The sequence below is a fragment of the Electrophorus electricus genome, chromosome 19, assembly GCF_013358815.1.
Source record: "Electrophorus electricus isolate fEleEle1 chromosome 19, fEleEle1.pri, whole genome shotgun sequence".
In the NCBI taxonomy this organism is placed as follows: domain Eukaryota; kingdom Metazoa; phylum Chordata; class Actinopteri; order Gymnotiformes; family Gymnotidae; genus Electrophorus; species Electrophorus electricus.
The window spans coordinates 9,283,634-9,295,819 of record NC_049553.1 but is presented as its reverse complement, the minus strand read 5'-3'; the positions used below and the strand labels follow the sequence as shown (position 1 = coordinate 9,295,819).

At 44.8% G+C, this 12,186-nt stretch overlaps 1 protein-coding gene and 1 long non-coding RNA gene across 5 annotated transcripts in view; one reads left to right on the top strand and one right to left on the bottom strand.

Annotated features, from left to right (window-relative positions):
- The window catches only part of kdm6ba (lysine (K)-specific demethylase 6B, a), a 72,917-nt gene that overhangs the window by 41,371 nt on the left and 19,360 nt on the right, over positions 1 to 12,186 (top strand). The window contains exons 1-2 of one of the 4 annotated variants that reach the window (XM_035536561.1): positions 7,980 to 8,448; positions 8,729 to 8,797. The exons of the other annotated variants lie outside the window; for them this stretch is intronic. The gene's annotated coding sequence lies outside the window, so the exon portion shown is untranslated. Of the gene's footprint in view, positions 1 to 7,979; positions 8,449 to 8,728; positions 8,798 to 12,186 lie in introns of those variants that run through there. 4 annotated transcript variants of the gene reach the window in all.
- On the bottom strand, positions 4,254 to 9,191 carry LOC113585094. Its single transcript, XR_003411469.2, has 4 exons — positions 9,114 to 9,191; positions 7,809 to 7,986; positions 7,537 to 7,598; positions 4,254 to 7,419 (listed from the first exon to the last, which is right to left on the bottom strand). It is a non-coding gene; the product is annotated as an uncharacterized LOC113585094 (long non-coding RNA).

The window sequence follows — 12,186 nt, the reverse complement described above, 5'->3', positions numbered from 1 at the left end:
TTGGGATGTTTATATGTAGCCATTTGCTTGCAGCTATAGTGGTGTCCCCTGCTGGGCCCGTGTGTGCGCGCGTATGTATGTGCTCTTAGGGAGTGTTAAATAGAACAGCAGTGTGATTTCACACCCTCCTCCCCTCCTGCTACCTCTCCAGTCCTCCCCATCCCCCTCTCCCTGCATCTGTGTCATGTCATTGGGTTCTGCCGTCCTAGAGTAACCCTCCCCCCGCCCTGCTGCTTCTCTCCCTCTCTCTCGCTCTGTCATTTTCTCCCTCCACCTCTATATCAGCTACACACTCGTTCTTATAAGTCTCTCTCTCACTCTCTCTCTCTTGCTCGCTCACTCACGCTCGCTCTCTTTCTTTAGCTCCTCCATTTCCACCCCCACCCTGCATACTACAGCTCTCTCTCTCTCTCTCTCTCTCTCTCTCTCTCTCCCCCCCCCCTCTCTCCTTTAAAATCATGCCTGGTTAAATAAGCAGAAATATGTGCACTTGGGTCTTGTGTGTGTGTGTATGTGTGTGTGTGTGTCTTTCGTGCATTTCTCTCTTCTCTGTCAGGCTCCTCCCCCAGGGAAAGACAGACGGGTGTGGGACAGATTGTTTTGCCTCATTTCTTCAGCACACACACACACACACACACACACACACACACTTGCACGCAAATATATACAATATGCAGGGCGCGGAAGTCAGATCAGACTATTGGCAGCACTAGTCATGAAAACTGGTAGTGTCAGGTGTGTTGATTTGCAGTTGCACATTAGTTAAGTGGGGGAGGGGTGTGGACTGTCAGGTATGTTTTCGCTGTCTACTGTGTAACACAGCCGTGGAGACGTTCTGCAGAGAGTCTCTCTTTCTCTCTCGCCCCTCTTAAAGCCTAAGGTCATGTGCATGAGCACACTGCTGCCATTGTGATGTGCAGGAGGCCTGCATGCTATAGCACAGTGTGTCATCTGTTTCCATAGAGACATGTACGGTGTACGGTATGATCATCTCAACAGTGAGTTATCGTGATCATGTCACAGACGCAACCTTTCGCAAGTCAGGACAAAGAACCAAAAAACACTGCGTACTTTCACTAATCTCAGTTCTCTCTCTCTCCCTCTTTTCCTCTCTCCTCACTCTCTCTCTCTCTCATTCTTTTCTCTCTCTCTTCCAGTCTGTCTTCCATTTTGTTTATTTCAAGAAAAGCAACCTTTGTACTTTGCATGTACGCATGCGCATGTGTTCATTCCTCTAAGTCTGCAGGCTTTTCTACATCTGAGCTTATATGAGCTAGTGCCTTATTTGTCTTTGCATGAATATTTCCCGTGTCTGTGTGTCCAGGGGGACAGGGGTCACGGCAGAAAATCTCGCATGTGTATGTCATATGCAGGGACTCATAAATGAAGTTTCTTTGTGTTATTGTCAATTTTAGTGTGGGCATCTGGAACTGGTGATGAAAGACAGACACACACATTTGTTGTAGTTGCTGTTGTTTCCTTTGGTCTGAAATGAGTTGTGAAACTCATCACATTCTAGGCAAGTTATAACAGTAACTATATTCACCAATGACACAGGCACACTGCGAAACTGTTCTGTCATAATAAGCATGGTGTGGACAACTAATCAACCTACCGGTAGGTTTGTATGTGTGTTGCAGCGAAGGTGAGGCAAATATTTGCACTATGAAAACAAATCTTCTCATGCACAGACACAGGGTGTTAAATGATAGTTGGTGTTAATTCAGCCACTGCCTTCATTACTAAAACAACGATTACAAGTCTTCACTAACATAGCCTCTGAGTGCAGGATGTAGGCCAGTCTCTCCAGACCTCTCTTACAATGACACCTGACTCGCCTCTCTCTCCTGTGTGTGTGTGTGTGTGTGTGTGTGTGTTGAATAGTGAAAATATGCCTCCGAATGAAGACTCTCTTAAAATAACAAGCAGCACTCGGTGTAAAGGAAATTTTCCAGTCCAGAGCAGAGCTCCGGTGCTATCTAGGTGCAGTGGTAGCTCAGTGGTTAAGATACTTGACTTGTAATCAGAAGGTTGCTGGTTCAAGCCTCACCACTGCCACATTGCCACTGTTGGGCCCCTGAGCAGGACCCTCAACCCTCAATTGCTTAAGTTGTACTCAGTCATAATTGTAAGTTGCTTTGGATAAAAGCGTCAGCTAAATGCCATAAATGTAAAGCAAAGCAAGAACTTGGGGGGTGTGGGGGCCACACGTCGTCCACGGCAACGGCTCTGCTGATGGCATCCAGCACGCTGCCCCGCACACTACTACAGTGTGGGGCGGGGATAAGAGCATACATGCCTCGGTGTGTGTGATACTGAAGGAAAGTGAAGCATGTGTGAGGGTGCTTATACATTACCTTAGCATCTGTTTTTACCTGAGTGACAGTGTGTGCTGACAGCCTGTTATTTGTCTGGTCCGTGGAGTGTTTGTGTGTGCGTGTATTTTGGAGACCAGGGTGTTCTTTTTTGGTTTGTCATTGGTGTGTGTGTGTGTATAAGGATATGGAAACTTTTGTTATGGGATAACGTCTTGTACTTGGTCTTATGACAAACTTCGCTAAAGTGTGAGTGTGTGTGTGTTTCTGTGAGAAAGCAAAGGGATGAAAGCAATGAGCCACACCTTTATAAATGATTGACAAATGTTCAGCTTGTCTTTAAATATTCATGAGAGTCTGAGTATGTTGAGACACAAATGCATACACACACACACACAGAGTAGGCCAAAATTTTGCATTTCCTAAATAGTCTTCATTAGCTTTTGTTAAGACTCTATATTTTGAGTATGCTTGTGCATGTGAGTGTGTGTTTGTGTGCGTGTGTGTGTGCATGCGTGGGTGCAGGCCTGCATATGTGTGTTCTTTATAAACCAAACCTGGCTGACCATGACCTTTTGATGAGACATGTGGCAGAAGTTCACAGAACCAAAACGCAACCACAGTCTCACCCTCCCCACTCACTCTGGCTTATTACATCCCACACACACACAAAAACACAGACACAGACACTTTTACATACACACACAGCAATCAGGATTATAATCAGACGTGGGTAGACAAATAGTTTAAAAAACTGATGTGCATTCAAAAGATATGAAACATACATACACACACACACACACACACACACACACACACACACACACACACACAGACTCCATATATATATAATAAGATATTCCTGTATTCTTAGATATGTAACTGGTGGAGAGGCTATGTCAGTACAACAGTGTACATGGACCGCTGTCCCAACATGAAGAGCTCCTGTAAATCACCCACTGACTAAGCACCCAAACAGCTCAAATTCGGCACCTCTTTTCATGCAACACATGTTCTCTCCATATAAATTCTGCGCTAACTGTAGTAAGTAAGGTGATACAGCACATCCTTGGGAAAGGTAATCTAACTCTTGCACATCATACAGTCACCTGATTAACAAAGGAAACATTTCATCTTAAGTGCGTCTCAAAGCTAAAGGTCCAGCATGCACAGTCTTATGATCAGAGTACAGTTTGTGGACTGCTGAGACTTTTGTACAAGCACTTCTAAATGTGTGCGAGGTCCACATTGCACAACACAGTTGTATAGTCAGTAGTGTTTGATGGGCTGCGTGCATGTGTCTAAAGAGTAAAGGGTGGAGGTTGTGTGGAGGCCATTACAAGGTTTGGCAGAGTGTACCAGAGGTCATGAGGGTAGCTGAATAATAACGTAAAGGTGCAGTGATCTCGGTGCATATGTAAGATATGGCTAGTCAGGAGTCGCACTACTCAGGAAACTCAGTTTTCGCCCCTTTCACATGAGTTGATGAGCCATCAAAATGTTTATGGGAGTCGGGGGAGGGGGTTGTGTGTATATATCAAAATGTGTCCAGTTGTGTACATACAGTTTATTTGTATATATCAAAAAGTATATATCTGTAATGTATATTGTGCTAGCATATTGTGTGCAATAGGTCAAATACACTGACAATTAGATTTCATGGGCAGGGTATGTTGACTCAGTCAAGCGCACGAAGCGGGGCACTGTGTGTTGAACAGTCCTTTTGCATGCCTTGTGGATTTAGTGTGGGTGTTGCAGCCTTATAGCTAGACACTGGTGTGTTTTGGCGTTGAGAAATGTGTTCTATGAGCAGTGTATTTAACATCATTCTTTTGTTTTCTGTCCATTGGATTTAGGTATAGGTCTGTGTACATTAGTGTATTTTAGGGACTACTGTAGGTGTCTGTTGGTCTTTGTTCTCAGTCTTTTTTTTTTTTATGTGGTTTTTTTTTTTTTCTTTAAAACCGAGGTGTCAGATTAGCAGAGGACAGGCAGAACAGACACAAAGCGTGTGTGCCTGTGTGGGTGTGTGTGTGTGGGTGTGCATGCGCATATGATGTCCCAGCTGGTGAGTAGACAATAAGAGAAAGAACCGGGCCTCATCACCGTGCTGACGCTCACATGCTGCCTGGTCACGAGAACAGACTCACACACTGGTGCTCTCTCTACCTCTCTCTTGCCCTCTCTTTCTACCCTCATGTCGCCCTGCCCCTCTCTCACTACCCACCTCTCTACTGCCCCCCCTCCAGTCTCTCTTGACCTCTCGCTCTGCACCCCTCTCTCTTGACCTCTCGCTCTTTAACCTTTCATGGCAGAGATGGCTATGAGCTTTTCTGCCAGCTGTTCTCAACCGGGTTGACTCTAACCCGGGTTGACTCTAACCCGGGTTGACTCTAACCTGGGTTGACTCACCCAGCTTGTCTGCTCCCCCACCCTCTGCCCTTTGTGCTTAGTAGCTCCCTCCAGAGTTCATCTTGACATTTGAAACCTGGCTTTTGCACGCTCTCCGTGTGATCATAGCTCTAGATACTGACTTAAATGTAACCACAGGTGATGTGTGCTCTGTGGTAAAGGTTCTAAGTGCTGACTTGGTTTAGATTTAATATGAAAATTATATATCTGTTCCTAGTAAACACTACAGTACAGCAGAGCATTATAGAGGTTAAATTTGTGAACTACTGACATTACAAAACATGCTTAAAATATTCAGGTGTATAAACACTGTAGACAATATACACTGTGATGTGCATTTCAGCCTGTTTCATGCATATGTCAAATAAACAGTGGAACTGTGCAATCCAGTAAACTGTCTAAATTAATTATTTTCTAATATTTTTAGAACACAGTTTATCCCATCATAATGTTCCAGGCTTTAGTCCATATGGTGTTTTGGCGTTTGGTTTGCTCCCTGTAGAGTGCTCAGTAAGCAATGTCCGTGAGGCTAAGTTCCATTGTTTGGACTGGAGAAAATATGGTCCCCTTTTCATCTTTGGACATGTCAGAACACCCCTGAGCACAGAGGCCTTGCTCTCCCTCTATGTTCCACTTTCAGCTGCCGTAAATGGTTGTTTACTTGTGTTTTATTGCAGTACTTGTGCACAACATTCCAGACTTGGGAATGAAAAAATCCTGTTTCCTTTTTTAGGGTGGTAATGCAAAGTTCACTGTATACATGCAGTGGTCACCATGCAAGTACTGTAGAGACTCTTTAAAGTTGTACCAGCTGTGTCTCCAGAGGGTGGCTGACCTTTCAACCCACTAAGTCAAAGGTCAAGAGCCCTAACCAGTATTCCACTTTACTGCTATCAGTAATGTAATAAATTAACTTCACCTGTCTGAAACATCTGTCTGTTACAGTGATTGCCAGAAATATGTATAAAATGTTTGGTCTGAGGTGTGTGTGTGTTCATTTGATGAAAGCTACTGCATGCTTAGGTGTAGTCTGTTGGATTTGAAGTGATGCTTCGCAGGATGTTTTCCTGATCCGTGGTTAAAAGGAGTCTTCTGTAGCTTTCATTATTCCTTTAATACCTGTAGATTGTGTGTTTAAGGATACGCATTCTGCCGTTATTACACCTCAGATAAAGTGCGGCCTGCTGTGTTGTTTACTGAGAGAACAACAGAGAAGAACAGCAGGAGAGAAGGAGGGGTCAGTTAGGAACAGACCAGGTGAAGGTCAACACAAATATGTGCCAGAGTGCATTATTACTCACATATAACTTGTGTGTAAATCACACATCACACAGTCTGTTTCAGTCTCTTGCTCAGTGAGTCGCATACAAACAAAAAGGATGCTTTTGCCCTTGAGGGTTATTTTCCCCCATAAACTGTGCTTCAAGTGCAGCTGTGTTCTCCTGACTGTGTGTGTGTGCGTGCGCGTGCTCTGGAAAAACAGGGCCCAGAGTTCTGACTCAGACTTGCTGGCCTTGTACTAGGAAGCTGTGACTCGCATCTTAAACTCTCACACTGTTCCTCTCACCTATGAGCTCCTTACAGCACATGGCAAGATCTGAATCTGACAGACTTGCTGTGTGTGTGTGTGGGAGTGTAATAGTGTACCCCACTGCTGACTAATGGAGTCCCACAAAGTGGAGGATGAGTGTTAAGAGAAGCAGTACTGGCTGTACCAATGACACATCCATACCCCCCCCCCCACACACACGTTACTGTTTTAAGTGTTTAATATCGTGTGCAGTATACTTATGTAAAATGAAATAAAAAAACATGTTAGTCTTGTGTGCAAAATATGCTTGAGCACTGCGCTGTGGATGAGTGAGCACTGCTTGTGCGGTATCTGGATTCTGATGTCCCCACGGGAATGCTGGTATATTTAGCTGCTGTGTGAGCGTGTGAGAACAGTCTTAGAGGAACACGCACTCGTTGGCTCGTGCTCTCCCCCTCTATGCTCATTAAACTGCAGATTACAGTAGACTTTCTGGGAGCATGAATGCTAGTGTGAAGAATGGACACACTCCACTGGCACTATTGTTAAAGATTATATCACTTTTACACACACACACACACACACACACACACACACACACACACACACACGTGTGTTAGAGTTGAAGTAGCACACATGTGGGATTCCAGTGTACATGTATATGGGTGGGCTAGCCACATCAGTCAGCTAACACTTTCTTGTTTGCTGTAGCCCCAGCCTGTTTCTTTTGTGATCTCTCTTTTTTTCTCAGCACTAGGGAAAGAGAAGAGTCATTGGCTAGCCGAAAAGGCCAGTAGGATATTACCTCATATGTACACAGCCCATGTATACATTTATTGATGGGCTATGTGTATGATGCATCTGCTGTTGTCCATGTTTGATGTCATGCCCAGCTTTGCTCACTTCCTTTGTGTGTATTGTCCTTCTGTTACTGCCCAAGCAGCCCAGTTCTCGTGACACACTCCTGTGGTTCAGCCAGTTGTCTCGTAGTTGCTGATGTAACGGCGCTAAATATAACATTCAGTAACGTGCAGTGTGGGACACTGCTGAGCTCACACACCACAGCGTCTGTTTGCCATTACTAGGGTGCAGCACCGCTCCTAATGCCAGCAAAGTAGTGCCCGTGCTGTTCAAGACCCATGAGATGTCCCATCAGGCATACTGTTCGAAAAGCACAAGATGGTACAGAGATATTACCCATTAAAGAAAAACTTCAATCAGAATGTACCTTTTTTGTATTTGTAAACTACTATCCTGGTTTGCATTTCTGTCGCTCACCTGGGTTACTGGCCACATACTGAATCCTGCCCTTCCTTTGTTGTCCGCCTTTTCTGTCCATGCTTCACAGACACAAGGAGAGAGGGAGAGACCGAGACCGTAGATTTATCTAGGTTATATCATGCTCTGGGTTACACTGTGACCTAAATTAACTCGCCGTCTAGTCTGCAATAAATTAAAAATATCCACTGACTGTCCTGGTGTTTTGTTATTTTCTCAGCCCAAATATTTGCAAGCTATTTTCGTCTGATATTAATTTTGTTTAGAAATACCTTGCACCTCTAGACGAGACGTGGTAACAGCAGCTACTCCGACGTCATGGAGTTGAGAGGTTATGTCCTGTATGCGGGGACGAGGCTGGATCATCGGGTCCGGGCCCAGTTATAAATAGTCTGGGAGTCGGAACTGCAGCTCTAGGTGACCCCGCGAGTAGGCTGCTCACTAGTCCGCCTTAAAAAAAAAAAAAACAACTCAAATGGAAGAGGCGGAGAGTGTAGTCCGGTAGACGGACTGGAGTCGATGGTTTGCGCTGTCAGGGAATTCCGAACCGTGTGGTGACGTCGGCTGAGCTGGGCGGCGCGCGGCGGAGTGCGTGAGGAGTAGCAGTGGCCCTTTAAAAACCCAGCGGCGCTCAGCGCAATCCGAGCCAGACCCCCGTGCTCCATAGCGAAGACAAACCAAACGGTAACATACAAAGAGTGGCTTTCACGCCCTCTTTTGACTTCAGACACGCTTGAAAGTAACTGTGCAGTTGTTTTAAAGAACGGGAACCGAGGAAAGAAGACTTCCGTGGATTATTGCGACCGGCTTGTCGGACAAGCGCTCTAGTATTCCGCACAGAGCGACATATTTTGAGGATACTGTCTCAGCTGCAGTGAAATCGAGACGCACAGCAACACCAACATTTCACCGGTATGAACTGGAGTGTTCAGCTCTCCGTCTCCGTTGTCCTCCGAGAACTGCTTGGATATTCTAGCCGATACTTTGCTTTCAGTTTTTGACTTCTCCCTTTCCTTGACCGTTGTGTTTGTGCCTTGTGTCAATGTAGGGCGTCGGTAATCCACGTACTTGTCTGAATGTTTTTATTTGATAGTTTACAATTCAGTCATTTCTCAGTCGTCATGTATTTAAGCCATCACTAAGCAAAAATACCTGTAGTGGAACATAAGAACTCTTCGTTATTCTTCAACAGATCGAGACGGTTTTTATGGGACAAGGAGTATTACATATTAGGTCGTTAAGGACGAGGTTTACTACAAAGGTAAGTGCTCTCTTCTGAAATGAGGTCCTTTTTTCTGTTTTTCTGATAAATTAGGGCGATAGTTTGTTATCGTCTGTTCTGCATAGGACCTCCGACGTACACGGTGTCTCTTGCAGTCCTTGAATGAATGTGTTGTAGTAACAGTTGAACGCTCCCTACGAGACCGGAAGATCGGCTCGCGCTTTCGTTTTAACCCGTTCGCGTCTGAACAAAGTGCCTTTCGATTAAACAACTTCAAACACTGACATTCCGCGGAGTTCTTTTCTTTCCCTTCAACAGTGCGCCGGGTGTTACGACGCTTGTCACGGTATATTACCTGTAGTAATGTCGAAGTAAGGAGAAATAACGCTTGAACGTTTGCTTGCGCCGCGGCTCCACTTCCAGCAGTTTGGTGGCTCCCACGTGCGAGGGGGTTGGGTTGCAGAGCCGGCGTAAGGCGGCGTGGAGCGAGCGTTCGCCTTTGTCTGAAACTGGAGGCAGGGCTAAAATCGGGGTGGGTACGGACGCCATATAGGCAGTGTGTACGACGTGAATGAGTTACGCACGCACAGCAAATGTCTGAAAGGATAATTTGCATCATCCTACTACTACTGCTACTACTACTTCCCGACCAGGGAGAGGGAGTTTTCGGCTCACCGTGCGAGTGTGTGTTTGCTGCGAGCTTCATTTCTTGGAACGTTCCAATATCTAGAATTGGGGAAATTACGTAAAATTCCAAACTGCTTCAACACCTGGGCACAAGTGATGTGCCCACAACAAAACCTGGTTCTGATAGTTATGTTGGAGAGCTGTTTGTGTGGGTTTGGTGATTTTATAGGCTGCCATAAACACTAGTTGAGGCAACAAAAAGGCATGTAAGCGGGTGGGGGGGGGGGACGTCCCTTTGAACAGCGACTTCCGATCAATCAAAGCGATTGACATGAAAACGAATGGCCGTGTTTACTTCTCTTTGAAGTGGTGACGAGTTCTGGGTTGTAAAGTTAGAATATCGATGGCTGCCGAGAAGGGTTTCTTATCCTGTTCTCAGCTTTTCGGATAGAGACTGTTTGAATCTCCCGCCCCCGAGACATTTGGGGATGAATTGGATGAACAATTCGCTTTCCTCAGTAGCAGTGATATGTTCTTGTAAGATAAACATTAAAAAGGTCAAACTGTGCACCATGGATTTATTGTGGTAATGGCGGAAATACAGCGACGAAGAAGTTTGCGGTGATGGGGCTCGTAATCTACAATGTGACGATAGTGACAGTGCGAGAGTTATGTTAAGTTGGTGTTTGTATAAGTAAAGCAAACATGCTCTGGAGTTGTGTTGGTTTAATTCTAATTTAATAAAGGACTGCGTTTTGCTTATTTATCTCATCTTAATACCAACTCATTGGAGGTGAGGATAACTTGTGAAAGGCATGTCAGACATGAGTATGGCGTGTGTGCATATTACACTTTCCCTTTTATTAGCGCTTCTATTTTTTTTCCTTTAACCGTTGTTTTTATTGACCAAACAGAGCCATGTCGGCGAACACACAGGCAAGTTGTTGCATGAAAACGTACTTGTGACTCATGCACACAAAGAGAAAGATTTCTTTTCTAACTGCCTTACGCATTTTCCTTTGTCACCTTACTGGCTTGTATTACCTCACATGTTGGTAGAAATCCAGTTCGGTGTACAAGAAAGAGAAAGTGAGGGAGGGGCATTGAAACTAGAGTAGGAGGAACTGGAAAGAGGGTCAGGGAACTGAACACAGTCATGCTTGTGTGAATCAGCGCAGGAGTAAAACGTTTTATTGGCCCTCAAGAAAGTGGTGCGTAAGAGACACGTTGGTCATTTGCGTAATACCGTGGGGGAGACATCACCGAGTGGGATTTGTTTTCCAGTATCACAAACAAACCCTTTCTCTCTCTGTTTGGATCTCCATTATTCATTATCAAAGCCAAATTGTGCATATGGTCAGTAACTTGTTTGTCTGGTATTCTTTGGCTGGAGTGTATGGAATGTTTGAGATTCCATAGCCGGAGACGCTGTTCAGAGATGTCTCTGACTGTCTTGATTGGCTGAATCCTTCTCCAACTTTTTTTTTTAACCGTCAACACGCAGTGTTTCTGCTGGCTACCATAGCAACCGTTGCCGTGGGGATAAAATGTGAAGGCCAGCTCTCTCCTGTTATGTTGTTTGTGTTCTTTTTTTGGTAACTAGTCTGAGTATTAGCTTGTGTGTGCATCGTGCTTTGATTTCTGGGAAATAAGGGGCGCTGATTGTAGGTGGGGGATTGGGGGGGGTCGATCATGGGCGCACGCGTACACAAGCAGTCACGCTTGCACACACGTCCGTACAAACACACACAGATGTTCAGAATCACTTTGTTCCTGGAATGAAGAGATAGGTAGTGGTTAGCTATTTAGGGTAGTGGCCTGCAAAAACAGCTCTTAGGAATTGATTGCTGTGTTTCGTTAAATGAAAAACATAACTCATGATCTGCGAAAGTTTCTCTGATGGACTTGAATTTGCCTTGAGACTTGCAGACTGATTTTACAGGCAGATGGTCATGAACGCTGCTCGGCAGACATTAATGTTTGCCAGACATTTGCACATTGAGTCACTGCTCTGCACAAACTCACTACACTTCCCTACTTCACGGGCTGTGAGAGACGTTCTTGGCTCTTTGCAAGTTTTTTTTTATCGCTTTCATTTTGAGTGTAATTAGTGTGCAGGGTGGTTGTTTGCTAAAGCTTGTCCTGTAGTCTATGTGCAGCTAGCAGGAACGGTTTGTATGCATACCATCTTGTATCAGCTTTTAGATATTCAGTTATTGTGAGTCTTTACGGACTTAGGAGCTTGACAGGTTTGTGGAGAGAAATCACTCATGTAACACACTCAGCGTCTGTTCCACAGGATGTTGATGTATTTCCCCCTGCCCCTCTAGGCTGCCGCCCCCTTTTGGGAGGCCCACTTCCTGTTGCTCTGACGACAACTTCCTGTCTCATCACAGCCTGTCTCTTTTTGTTCTGCTTTTTTACGCCTTCTTTCTATCTTTCTCATTCATTAACACACACACACCTTCTCATTCTTTTTAACCGTTGGTAGAGGCTTCATAAATGTTAACTCAGTAGTAAATGTTTTAAAATGTAAATGGAACGATCTTTTTTTTTTTTAAAGGGTGTTTTTGAAGAAAGAGAAAGTGTGTGTGTGTGTGTGTGTGGGAGGGCCTGTTATGATAGAATTCTCCTATGCGATATCTCTGACTATTTGTGTGTGAAAACCCTTCTTCTGCAGTTTTCTCAGGTTACACTATGCCTAATCTTGCCTGCTTACGTACTTGTTAGTATTTACCATAGTGATGGCCTCATGGCCCCAGACATAGGTCATTTACTATTAACAGCACTGGGTTACTGAG